The sequence below is a fragment of the Protopterus annectens genome, chromosome 2.part1 (genome assembly GCF_019279795.1).
Source record: "Protopterus annectens isolate FY-2018-M chromosome 2.part1, PAN1.0, whole genome shotgun sequence".
NCBI lineage: Eukaryota > Metazoa > Chordata > Ceratodontiformes > Protopteridae > Protopterus > Protopterus annectens.
In genome coordinates, this window is record NC_056729.1 from 1,943,575,970 (window position 1) to 1,943,590,554 (window position 14,585).

Genomic DNA, 14,585 nt, shown 5'->3' on the forward strand with positions numbered 1-14,585 from the left:
ATGGACTCCATAATGACCAGTGCAGACAAAGGAGTAGGAAAAAAGGACAGATTAACACTCTAGTCATTGTATAAAATAGAAAAGGATACTGGATTCGACTAGAAAACACTTACGACATGTGATGTAACTATAGCATGCAATAATATGAGATTTGACTACTGTAGACTCCGGACACAATAAGTAAAAGTGATATTATTCACAAGTGCAACAAATGTGCCTGCAATATGCAGTTATAGTCATCAAGATCAAGTTCCAAATGTAAATCCAATAGTGTTAAGTTATTGTTTCAAATGCAGTCATTGAGAGCAATGGATACATTTACTGTAACACTAAAATAATCAGTAAAGTCAGCAATAATCAACGGTGACATCAAGTGCAATCAAAATGTGAAGTAATTTGTTCTCTACTTAACAAGTAACATCAATGAGCAGCACACAAGCTGGCCAAATGGATCCAGATGCACTGCTCATAGCGCGTAAGGCCCAGATAGTCTAAACAAATAGTCCCAGGTTTAGCAAATAGTTGGCTTCTTATTTAAACATTGGCACTTGAAATGTCTACTGCCAAAAAAAACAAAAAATAATCTCCAAAATCACTCCTCACCTTAAAATTTTCTTTTTTCAGGGTTCTCCACTTATCCGAGAAATGGTATCTTGAACTTAGCACATATGAGTCCAATCTTTTGGCAATTCAGTCTCCACATTTCAGAAATTACTCTAGTGGAACCTGACATTTCAAATGGCTTACCAAGTAGTTGCAATGCGGTAAGAGTAGGGCAAGCCACACTAACAAGATAGTGCAGCCCCACACTCTCTTGTGCACGAATGTAGAACAGTGGCTTTAAATATTGCAACAGTTTAGCATTCAGTAACAAACAGAAATACAACAGTACCAATGATGAAAAAAGTGTAGTTTCTAACTTAGATTATTAATTAACTTGCTTTCTATCTAATTAGTAGCAGTGACTGGCACAGTGTAGAATTACATGACTTAGTTCTGGTAAAGGTGCAGGATTATCTTAAATGTTGTCACTATTAAACAATAATTTAAAAAAGTAACAAAGCCCAGCAGTGCATATCACTTAAATGTGATAACACACCACTTAGAGCAGAACAGAACAACAGTGCTAATTTCTAAAATGCAACCAAAGTGCAGTCAGTAAGTTAATAAGTTAAAAATGAGGCTGATTCCACAGAATCTAATAAGTGAGTTGTAAAATCAATCACAATAGTACAATGAAGCTGAGTCAGAGGAGGTGGTGAAATTTAAATATTTAGATGTTGCCTTACTTGCTGCAGACTTTGCTTTTATGATGGATTAAAACTGGGTTGAGCTACTATGTTTGACACAGAGCACAGTAGAGTGCTGAACAGAGCAAACCTCTAGATATTTAAGTATGTAAGGCTCTGCCCCTGCAGAAGCTACACAAACTAATCCTAGCCAGCATGTCCACAGAAACTGCGTGCTTAAAAACAGGTGCTCACATCCTTCACTGGAAATGAAGCTCAAGTAGCTGTGGTTTGTGTGTGTGTGTGTGTGTGTGTGTGTGTGTGTGTGTGTGTGTGTGTGTGTGTGTGTGTGTGTGTGTGTGTGTGTGTGTGTGTGTGTGTGTGTGTGTGTGTGTGTGTGTGTGTGTGTGTGTGTGTGTGTGTGTGCGCGTGTGTGTGTGTGTGTGTGTGTGTGTGTGCGTGTGTGTGTGTGTGTGTGTGTGTGTGTGTGTGTGTGTGTGTGTGTGTGTGTGTGTGTGTGCGTGTGCATGTGTAAAACAGATGAGTCTTTTTATTAAGCACTCATAATGTATTTGTCTTACAGCTAACTCAAAATCTTTAAATGTTTCACTAGTTCCAGCACTAATAACTCATTTTCAAATATTTAACTATCTGACTGGTTCCATCAGTTTATTTTCTGAACTAATCAACTAATTCCAAAAACAAAGTTCTTTTCAAATATTCTCAAATGTAGCTGCATATTTACAAAACTCCAGTCCTGATACTTTGGAAAAAAAAAAAAAAAAAAAAGAGTACAGCTTCAGTTTACTCTTACTAGTTTTGCCTATTCACACCAGGTACATACATGCCTAGCAATCAATAATGCCAAGCAAGGTGTGTGCTGCTGTGTAAATAATGCATATCCCATGGGTGTTCTAAGGCTGAATGCACAGGTGGAGGGCCTCTACACTCCTGGCAGAGCATTATTTACAGAGTAACACACACACACACACTTGGGAATTACTGCACTTAGAGAATGGTGTGGCTGTAAAATTGTTGCATTTTACTTACTTTTTTTCAATACAATGTTATTTTTATATATATTTTAGATGTATAGTTCCTCTGCCTAATGTTTCAAATTTGCTGAAGTATATGCAAAGTGGTGTTGGAGAGGGAGTGTTTTACATCCAAAATATAACATTTTAAAAAATATATATCCAGATGTTTACTTCATTTTGGTCACTTATTCCTAAAATTTGTGGTTTGTTGCCAATCACTTGGGATTGAAGTCACTAAATAATGACACATTTCAGTTTCAGACTTTATTTCCTTCAGAATGCCTGTTAACACAAATCCTATTATTCAAGCAACATGGCGATTTTATAAGAGCAAAATTTAAGATAAGATAAAGAAAGATTCCTTTATTGTCATTGCTTAAGTATAATGAAATTTGTAGCAATCCTCCAAAGGTGCTTTCACATATAATGAACATGAATAAATAAGAGAATAGAATACAATGCAATACCAAACAATACAATATAATGCAATGCAACGCCGTAAACAACTGAGCTTTTGCACTTGGGTATATTGCACATGAAAGTAAGGTGCACAGGAATGTAAACATATGCCATATAATGCAAATGGCTATTATCTGTATGGTTTACTATCAAAAGGGCGATCGGATGTTGTTTGATTTATGTTAGTCCAAACATCCAGTTCATTAGTATTGAAAGAATGAAAAAAAATGTTGAAATGCACAATAGCAAATGCACTACAGCATTCGCTGTTGTGCAGTTCAACATTTTAATGCAGATCGCACTATAGTGGGGATCGGGAAATGTACCCTTTCCCCTCACTGTAGTGTGATCTCGGAGTTTGTATATATAAGTAGCAGGGGATGTGGGTGCAGTGGGGCTTTAGTGTTTTTTTTGCAGAACACTGCAGTTTGCGGAAGTGTGGAGAATGTTCGAAAAATATCAAATTCGACATTCTAAACTTCCGCTTTCATCATGTTTTGCAGGCATTCTTTTGTTTTTCACTTCTTTCATTCAGGAATATGATAACTTGCACAAGCTGTGATCACACAACTGATAGTAAACCTATCTGTACTTAATGTGAGTGTTTAGCATTGTTCAGTTGGCATATGGCCCTGGGATAGAAACTGTTCTTAAGTCTGTTTGTCCAAGATGGAATGGACCTGAACTATCTGTCAGAAGCCAGCAGCTCAAACAGGTGAAGTCCAGGGTAGAAGTGTCTTTCATGAACCTTTTCCACACAGTCTACATTGATGAATATTTGGTTGTGCTCAGCATTGTGTCCCTGGAACTCTGTTATGAGTTCTTTTGTTTTGGCAGAGTTCACAGCAAGGCTGTTCAGAGTACACCATGCAGCCAGTCTTTAAACTTCATCTCTATATGCTGTCTCTTCTCCAACTAAAATAAGTCCAACCACTGTGGTATCATCCACAAACTCAGTGATGGTATTACTAGAATGAGAGGGGACACAGTCGTAGGTGTAAAATGTATACTGAAAGGGGCTCAGCACACAACCTTTTGGGACACCAGTGTTTAGCCTGAGAGTGGTGGAGAGATATGGGCCTAATCTAACCATCTGAGAACAGTTAGTCAAAAAGATTTTAATCCAATAGCAGGTAGGTTCTGAAAGTCCTAAGGTAGTGAGTTTAGTGACAAGTCTGTCTTGGATAACTGTGGTAAAAACTGAACTAAAGTCTACAAAAGCATCCACACATAGCTCTCCTGCAGCTCAAGATGGCAAAGTACAGTGTTCAAGGCAGTAGTAATGGCATCTTCCAAAGATCTATTTGCTCTGTAAACATACTGATATTTATCCAAGATAATTGGGAGACTGTCCTTGATGTGTCGCAGAACCAGTTGTTCAAATCACTTCATGATGACTGGAGTAAGTGGCACTGGACAGTAGTCATTGAGACTACTGATGGCAGGTTTCTTTGGCAGTGAAATGATCACAGTTGACTTCAGACAAGTTGAAATAGTAGACTTAGACAAAGTCAGGATGAAGATCTTTGTGAAGACCCAACAGAGCTGGTCAGCACCCATCCTGTCACTCCATCAGGGCCAACAGCATTTCTTGGATTAACTGCTTTGAGCACACATCTGACATCATGCTGTTGTACTGTAAAGGTATGGTTGTAGAAGGCTGGTGTAGATGATGTGAGACTACTGTGGCCTATGTGCTGGTGCCTAGGCATGACTGTCTTTGCTGTTTTCACCTCAAAATGGGCATTGAGGCTTCTCCATTAACAGTCATGCAGTTACTGGTGTTATGATTGGTAATGTGTTGACTACTTTGCCATAGTCTTCATTGTGGGTCCTTATTGGTGAGCTGGTCCTCTATCTTCCACTTATAGGCCACTTTAACCTCTCTGATGGCTTTCTTTAGGTTGGCTCTAGCCACTTTGTAAAGGAATCTGTTGCCAGACCTAAAGGCTATATTGCGGTGCTTGAGAAGAGATCTGACCTCATCATCATCTAAGGCTTCTGATTAGGGCACACACAATGTGCTTGCTGTCAGTGACATTGTCAACACAGGTTTTTATGTAGCAGAGTAATGCTGATGTGCAGTGTTCCAGATCCTGATTCTTGAAAATGTCCAGTTAGTTCTTCTGAAGCAATCTCATAGCTGTGAGAGTACACCTTCCAGCCATAATTTAACAATCTTTGTAGTAATCTGGTCTTTTCTCCTAACAGGAGTGCATACTGGAGTCAAGAGTATGGACAAATGGTCTGAGTGGCCTAGATGGGGCAGCTGCTTTGCACTATAGCTATCCTTAATATTTGAGTAGGCCTTGTCTAGTGTATTTTCCTCCCTGGTTGCACATTTGATGAGTGATAAAATGTAGGGAGAACTGACTTTGTCTGTCTGATTGAAATCATCAGCTATGATATGAACAGCTTTAGGATGAATGTTTTGTTGCAAGTTAATGATATCAAGCAGGTGACCTAGAATTGTGCAAGCATTAGCATCTAGTGGAATGTAAACAGCTGTAATTATAGCAGCATTGAACTCCCAAGGGAAATAAAATGGCCTCCATTTGATTGTCATGTACTCCAGATCAGGAGACCATTAACTGTCTACAATCTTTGCTTTGGTACACCAGCTATTACTCACATAGATGCAAAGCCCCCAACCTCTGCTCTTACATGAGTCTTTATTCCTGTCCCACTGAAAAACTATGTGGCCTGCCAGCTCAATGGCTGCATCTGGTAAACATGGGTGTGGCCATGTCTCTGCAAATAATAACATGCAACAGTGTAGCTTGTTCTCAGAAATCTATAGCTGAAGTTCATGCATTTTGTTTGGGATAGAGCTGCCATTAGCAAGAAATATTCTTGGAAGAGGTGTTTTGTGAGGATGTCTCCTTAACCTAGCATGTAGGCTGGACCTGACGCCATGATTTTGCTTCTTGTGTCTCCTCTGCCTTTGTCTGTTGCCTAGGCTGACAGCTAACTAAGGAAATCCTGGTGTTCTTGTTATTTCCTCTGGTATGTCATGTGAGTGTAACAATTCACTTGCAAAGGCCTGATGGCGCTGAACTCTGATATGCAAGAGATCTTGTAGACTGTATCTAAAATCAGCCTGACTGAACTTGACAGAAGAGATGAAACAAAAAACACAGAAAACACGCACTAAGAAGGAGACCATAGAGCTGCTGCGACTATGAGTGCTGCCATCTTGAAAAAAAAAAAACGATTATTTTTGAGCCTTTGTTCCATCTTTATTTTAGGCTTTATGCAGATTTCTTGAGGTAAGAGGTTGAGAGGTATGAAAAACTTGTTAACTGCTGCTGCCACTGCTTGATTGATCTCATGCTCACTTTCCCTGTCACAGACACACACACACACACACACACACACACACACACACACACACACACACACACACACCAATGCACTTCCACTTTCACACGTGAGCAAGAAATCCATGATATACAGCTAATAAATGAAAATCCATAATGACAAACACAAAAATTTGTATATCACTCTGAAAAATACATTTATGATTCGCTTTATCCTATAAAAATTACAGTTGTATATTAATCTAACCTGTTGCTTTATACTCCCCATACTTTGGCATAAGTGAAAAACTATTGCCACTGCACATCAGAGAAGTTATAGATTTATAGGTTCATAGGTTCATAGGTTAGTACTAGGCTATCAGCCCTAGGGCCTATACAAGCCTAGCCATAACAATTCCCTGAATATTTCTTCCCACATTATTTACTTTCCTGGACCCCTGTCTAGCAGGGTGACTGACGTGATCCCTGGGGTGAATTTTCTTTCTCCCATGCAATCGTCAAGGTTCCTCTTGAAGAGGTCCAAAGAGGCACTCTGCTTGACATGTATGGGCAATCTATTCCAGAGTCTGGGGAGTCTCTGGGTCAGGAACCTATCCCTCCAACATGTTTTGTTTATTGTGATGACAAGGTTTAGATCCCTGGAGCGTGTAGCTCTGAGGGATTGGGATTTCTTTAAGTGTAGCATGTCCAACAGCTCTGGGTTTGACATGGCCTTGTATGTTAAGCAGAGATCACTTTTGAGTAGACGATATGCGACAGAGTATAGCTGGAGTTTTTTAAGGCGGTCAGCATAGGGCATCTGCTTTAGGCCTGTGATTCTTTTAGTGAGATATTTCTGAGGCCTTTCCAGTTGTTGCAGATGTCTTGAGAGGTACATACCAAATGGGGCATTGTATTCTATAATGGGTCTAATGAGGGATGAGTACAGTGGGACAATGACCTCCTTTTTTCTGGATGAAAAGCCCTTCGTGATGAGGTGTGCCACATAGAAGGATTTCCTGACTGTTGTGGCGATGTGGTTATCGAAGGTGAGACCACTGTCCACCTGTGTCCCTAAGTCTCTTATCACACTTTCTTTGTTTAGTGTACTGCCACCTATATGGTAATTCATGGATACATGTTTTTTCCCAAAGGGGATAACAATACATTTCTTGGCATTGAGCTTGAGCCCATGGCTCTGGCACCAAGCATCTGTTTCTGTAAGGCCCTTTTGTAGAGTATCCACATCATTTGGGATTCAATAATGGCTCCCAGTTTGCAGTCATCTGCAAACTTTGTTAGCCAGAGTCCCTTAGTGTTGACCTGTACTTCAGAGAAGTAGATGCCAAACAAGAGCGGCCCCAGGACTGAACCCTGAGGTACTCCACTTGTCACTTGTCTGGAGCTAGATTTGGAGTTGGCTACTTTTACAGTGTGGGTTCTATCAGTAAGCCATTTAGCAACCCATTGGGTGACATAGGGATTAATGCCCAACTTAGTAAGTTTATCTATGATTCCAGAGTGGGGATGGTGTCAAAGGCCTTGGCAAGGTCTAGATAGGCTGTGTGGACCACCTTACCCTTGTCCATGGCTCTGGAGACTGATTCAAAGAAGTCAATCAGGTTCAGGAGACAAGATCGGCCCTTCACAAACCCAAACTGGGTGGGGTCCAGTGTTTGAAGGTTGCCAATGTCTTTGTTTATAAGTTCCATGATAATACGTTCCATGGCCTTGCAGATAAGGCTTGTCAGACTGATGGGACGGTAGTTTCCGGGATCCAAGGTGGATCCCCTTGTGGATTGGGATAACTATAGCTCTGCGCCACTCAGTGGGCACGAAACCTGAGGTGAGGCTATGATTAAACATGACACTTAGGTGAGGTGCCATTTCATATTGTAGTTCATGTAGTACACAGCCCGGGATGTCATCTGGTCCCATGGATGCTGTATTCTTGGCTTTAGAGAGTGCGTTTGTACCTGTGTGGCCGTTATTACTGGAATTTGGCAATCTTCCGGTATTGAGATGGGCCATTTAGGGGTGAGTGGGGTGAAGTTGGCACTGAATCGATCTGCCAGGATATTGGCAATATCCTTCGGATCAGTATATTTAATGCCATTCTGTTTTAGCTCAGAGCAGATCTGAACATTGCCATTTAGATTCTTGACATAATTATAGAATGCTTTGTGGTTGTCTTTGGAATCTTTGGCAATTTTATTTTCGTAACTAGCTTTGGAGGATTTTATGAGGCATCTCAGTTTCTTACTGAGGCTAGTAAGGGAGTTTTTGCATCCTGGGATTTTCCTCTTTTCTGCAAAAGTTTCTTCCTTTTGTTGTAAAGTTTGTTTATGGCAGGGGACCACCAGATTGGCTTCCTTTTTTTGGATGAGAGCATTTTGGTTCTGTTTGGGATGGCACGATTCATGCATGAGTGGATGTGCTCGTACAGTGCCATAGTGTAGGATTCAGCAGTTGAACTTTCAGTTCCCGTCTGCATGGGTGTCATGAAGTTTGTCACTTCTGACTTGAGTAGCATGAAGTTGGCTTTAGAGAAGTTTTTTATGGTGGTTTCTTTACTGGGGGGTGTTGTGGATGTTAAGGGTGATTAGCTTATGGTCAGACCTGACTAACGAGGGGGTGACCATATGTATGGAGCATTGATTTCCCATGTTGGTAATGACCAGGTCTAGGATATTGGAGCCCCTGGTGGGACTATGGATTAGTTGATCCAGGGCGTTGGAATTTATGAATTCCAAGAACCGCTTGCAAAGGTGTTGGGACATGAGTAGTTTTCCCAGTTAATGGCAGGGTAGTTAAAATCACCCAGTATTAGGGTGTTTGGTTCTATCTTAATATTTTCCAGTATGTTTAGAAAGGTGTAGTGAGAATCTTGGGGTATGGTGGGGATCTGTAGCAAGCTACAATTTGGATTGCAGTCTTACCTAGTGTTAGTTGCACTTGGAGAATTTCAGACACATTGTGTTGGCCAACTAGCCTGGTGGTGTGAATATCCTTGGTGAATATTGACACTCCTCCACCTTTAGTGTTTCGTCCTGGTTTGGTGTCCGAAAAGTGTGGTAAGAGTTGTAGCCTGGTATTGCAGGGGTGCTCTCTGGAGTCTTGAACCAGGTCTCAGTTACTGCACAGATATCGATGTTCTCCATTTTAGGAGTGCCTCGAGAGAGTGCATTTTGAGGTTTAGACTTCTAGCATTGAGTAGCATTACCTTCAGATTTTGCATGCTTGTACCTGTTATGGTGGTGGTTTTGTCCTTTGAAGTTTGCCTAAAAAAGGCACTATAGGGGTGGCAAGAACCTTAGCCAGTAACCTGAATCCCAGGGCGACAGGTGCAGACCATCTCTGGCAAAGCATCGTGGTCTGTCAATCATGTCATCCCAGGCAGACAGATACTGGATCCCCTTTGAATGACACCATAAGCTTAGCCAATTGTTGAAGTCAATCATTTTATCCTTATATTGTGGTATCATTCTGGGCGAAGGCAGGATGCTACTCAGGGCTAGGGTCATACCTGCCTGGGCCACATGATCCGAGAGCTCTTCCATGTCTCTTTTCATGTAGTCCAGGGAGGTGCGTCTCAAGTCATTCACTCCAACATGGACAATGACAGAGTCATATTTGTACTTGTTGTGGAGTGACTTGAGTGCATGCGTTATGTGGCGGATCCTGGCACCCGACAGGCAGCTGACTGTAACTTTCTCCTTATTCAACCTGGTGAGAGGGACATCAGTGTGCCGGACTATAGAGTCACCTATGATTAAAGTGTTAGGTACATTGTCTTGCCTTAGGGGCTGTTGCTGGGTGGCACACTGGTGTTGTGAACTATGTGACACATTGGTTGTGATTGGTGTTTGTTTGTGTTTCAGCTTCAGAGGTCTTTGTTGCTTGGGCAGGTTACAGTTAAGGGCCTCTGCATATGTGGATTTAGTGTTGCTATATGTGGGTGTTGGTGGTGCCGGTTTGGAAGGGCTGTGTGTTTGTTGAGGTGTAGTGTGGGTGTTAACCTTCTCCTCTTGACTGTTTAGCACAATCTTGGGTGGAGAGAGCTTTGCTTCCATTTTGGCTATATAAGTGCATCTCTCACAGGTTGTAGTGTTGGGTGGTAGGAGGAGAGGGTTGTCTGTGTACATGAGGCAATTGCTGCATTGCCCCAGTATGCCCAGATTCACCAGGTGGACAGTAGAAATCACTTGAAGCTGACCCTTGGACATGCCTGGTTTGGGGCTTTTTTTTTTCCTTGTAAAGTATAGGAGCTGTTTCCTTAGTAAGGTACTTTGCAATTATAGGCTGTTTAGTGCCTACTATTAATTTCTCCTTGTTAACAAGGAGAGTGCAGTGTATGTATGAGTTTAAGGCTTCCTAGTGCTTTTCAGCAGGTATTAGAGAAAGTGCTAGTCACAGGGATGTTTAAAGGTAAGATTGAAAAGAATGCACTCTGCAGTGTGCACTAGAGAAGTTAGATGTGAAAGTAGGTAACTTGAGTTTTACCTGTTTAAAAAGTTAAGGTTTAGTGGAGAGTTACTATTTTTAAAACAGCAAGATGGACTGAAAGGGTGGTCACTTTTGTATTTTGGTACTATGAAATACTGTAGGATGGCCAATAAATTTAAATAATTGAAGGGGTGAGATTTCAAAAGTGATGGTTTTGTGATTACTCACATAAGCCAGTGAAAGTAGAGAGAAATGAGATATATGGTCAGATTAACATAAGAGGCGGGCAACTAGAAAGACAGTGGTATTTAACAAGACAACTTAAATGGGTGGGAGGGAAAAATTCTGCCTGACTCAGAACAGAGAGAGCTGTGGTCTCTTTTGAAGTTTTAATATGCTGTTAAAACAGAATGCAAGCAAAACACAAGGTAAAGAAAACAAACTACAGTATTCAAAATATAGAAAGGCAATACAGAAATACAAAAAATAACAGCAAACTAACCTTTCCTTCACAGCAAAGTGTAGCAGAGTCTGGATGAGCCTTTCTGGTAAAGCACGTGTTGGGTGAAGTTGTCACTTATGAATATACATTTCTTCTTTCAGCTATTAAATAGTCATAAAGTAAGACTCCCATTTGCCTTAGACACTGAGCACTTCAATTTAATTATTTATTTATTTTGTATACACTAATCACAACAGACTGCTTTCCAGCACAGCTGAGGTATTTGTCTGGCTTCACATTCCTCTTATGAAGTTACATAGCTTTGAGGTCAGTAGCCAGTGACTTCTAGGTATAATAACTCTGTCCATTAGCAATGCTTAAGTTATTTTACACATAAAGTAGTAAGGTTTATACATAGTCCCTTGCACCCTTAATAACTGCTCCTAATTTTGCTTCATAATTTTTCCCTTGTCTATCATACAATTTTTTTTTTCTGGTAAATCAATGAGAATTATTGTCAGTCAAAAATGCCAGACATTGCAGTTTCCTATTGTTAATAAAATATATTCAGGGAATTTATTATTATGGCAGCTGTTGTCAAAAAATGATTTTTGTTTGAATATTCATGACTTACTGTCACTGTATGTGTAACAATTATGCAGGTATGAAATATTTATTAAATATGCAAGACAAGGCAATAAGGGTGTTCTTAAATTACATTGTTGGGAGGTTCTAATGTGCATTGGGGAAAGGGTAGTGTTCAACACTGTCACCTTGTAATCTATATCCTTGTCCTGTTCACATGTCATGATAGAAAAAAAGATTGACTAGACCAGCCCATCAACGTACATGCCATGTGTATAAATAAGTGATTAGCAGAAAGATAACTCAACTAAGTAATATACAAACATATTTTCATAACTGAAGATAAATATTTGTAGTGGTTAATCTTTCCCTCTTTTGCCCTGTAAATTTTCTCTGTTGGTGACAAGCTGAGGAACCGTCCTACTCTCTGAAGATTTCAGTTAAATTTGATGGCAGCAGGTTTATTTTAAATACTGCCTGGTTAAACTATATTGTGTGATTATTGTGCAAGCTGGTTGTGCATTGAAGTATGATTTTTCACTTTTGCCTACTGTTTTGCAGCAATGCAGTCACGGGGTGAGAGATGAAACCTTTAGATGGAGTTGCAGTGGAGACTGCTTCCCTAGAAGGAAAAAAAAAAGAATGAATGTTTTTAATACTTTTAGCATTTTTGGAGCTATGTTTCATGATTTAAAAATTTTAATGTGACATAAGTCATGCTATGTGGTGATTCAACTGAATATTAGTAAACATTGCTGAGGCTTTCTAAAATATGACTTCTAGAACTGCATACCCCAAGCAACAGCCAGATTCTGTGATGTAGCTTTCAAAATTATAACTGTATGTATACTCCTACCCAACACAAAAATGACCAGTTTATTAAACATATAAAACAGTACTTAAATAGCACATAAACATTCATGGTATCGAATAAACATCAATAACATCTCTAGAAACACATTAAGGGCAGCATTAAAACAATCTTCCAGATTTAAAACAGCAGTGTTGAATAATGTCTCACTGTGTCAACCTGTGCCAACTTGTGTAGAATGCCAATGTCCACTCCAATTTGACTTCAATTATTCCAGAAAGAAGGGGGGAATAGAAAGATCTTCCTCATGTCCCCATTAAAACTGACCCAACCTGACCTACCTTAAAATTAGATACCTCATATTTTTAACAAAACCTAACAGCAAAAAAAGAGAGAAAAGGCCAGGTGTATTCCCAAACATACACCAAGATGGGTCTGACCCTGTCCTACATAAATGTATATATAGTCCCCCTCTTCCTAACTAAGCATTTCCTAACTCCTACATGCCTCACTCCCTTCCAACCTTATCTCCCAAACCATTAATACTTTACAAACTCCCTAACCAACTAACATTGCCTGCAAGTGTATCTGTACAAGTATGTTTCCTTAATAGCAAACTACATTTCTGACAAAATAAATGACACAAATAATATGCAGCTAACGCTACCTAAATAAAACAGACACCAGTAATGTAAATCTGTTAATGGTGCAGGTATTTCCAAATATGGTAAGAAACCCTTTTTGCAGGTTTGAAATATTTCACCTTCAGCCATCGGATAATTAGACATGAAGTACTACTACACTATAGAACCTTCGATGTATGCAATTCCATACATGGTAATTACATCTTCCTAATATGCAGAAAGCCCTAGGTTTGATTCCCAATTTTTACATACACTGATTTTTAATTGAATTTTTAACACTGAATTATATACATAGTTTATATATATATATATATATATATATATATATATATATATATATATATATATATATATATATATGTACATACACACACACATATCGGAACCTGTCAGATTGATGAAACTACACATCCCCGATGACCAGATCACCGAGACCACATCACCGATGGAGGACATCACCGACAATGGTGAGTAGTGCTGAACGGGCTGTATTCCCATTTTCGCAATGTGGTGCTATCTCAGAGTTGGTATATTTAAGTTGGGGGTTTGGGGGGTGCAGCGGAGCTTGCCCCCTGCTATACATATGTTACTTTTTGTTTTTTAGTTGTATTGCAAACACGGGAATACATTCTGTTCTGTAATACTTATACTTACCGTTGTCAGGGATGTGTGGTGTCGGGGATGTAGTCTCGGTGATTTGGGCATCGGGGAAGTGTAGTTTTGTGGATTTGATATGGATACATATATATATATATATATATATATATATATATATATATATATATATAGACATAGATGTGTGTGTGTGTGTGTGTGTGTGTGTGTGTGTGTGTGTGTGTGCATGTTTGTATATATTTATGCATGTATTTGCATATTTAAGATTTTTTATGTATTTTTATGAGTTGTAAGGTGGAATATTTGTTAATAGTATTTTTAAGACTGTAACTGGATGTGTGGTTCTAGAATGATGTCAATGGGGTGTTCTAGTATAAAAGAAACATTGATTTATTGAAGATGTTCATCGTGCATATAGCTGCAGTCATAACAGATGGGTTCTCCTGCCGTCAGGCGAGTCCTCGGTCGGCCGAATTCCAAAGTCTAGGTCCGGCGTCGGTTGTCGTCGCTTCTTCCCTGACGTCAGTGCGACAGGGGTATAAAAGAACCAGCCTATGCCATTTTCTTCAGTCTTTCTTGCCGCACGGTGCCCGAAGCAGAAGCAGTTTGCAAGTGCCGGTCGGCCAGCTCCTGAAATTACGAAAATTTTGCAACCAAAGTCTTCTTGAAAGCTAAGTACCCCGTTGGGGAAACTTTTCTTGCCTCAGACCGATGTCAGACAAAGTTAATAATTGTATTTCATGTGGGAAGCAAATACCGCATAAGGATTTTCATTCCCTCTGTATTCCTTGTTTAGGCCCAGACCACGACATCTCGGTCTGTCGTTTTTGTGCTACATTCAACAAACGCACCATTAAGCATCGGGCGGAGTTTGCCCAGCATTATTTTGGCAAAAAATTTAACTATATTATGTCGTCGGATACTCCGACTCCAGTTTTGTCTAAAAAGCGCAAAGATAAGGACCGACACACGAGGTCCGCGGCCTCTACCGACACCACGCCAAAGCCGACTACAGATG

The 14,585-nt window shown here is 40.0% G+C and overlaps 1 protein-coding gene across 2 annotated transcripts in view; it reads left to right on the forward strand.

The window, feature by feature from the left end:
• KHDRBS2 (KH RNA binding domain containing, signal transduction associated 2) overlaps positions 1 to 14,585 on the forward strand; it is a 2,078,353-nt gene that overhangs the window by 1,004,876 nt on the left and 1,058,892 nt on the right. The window lies entirely within an intron of this gene.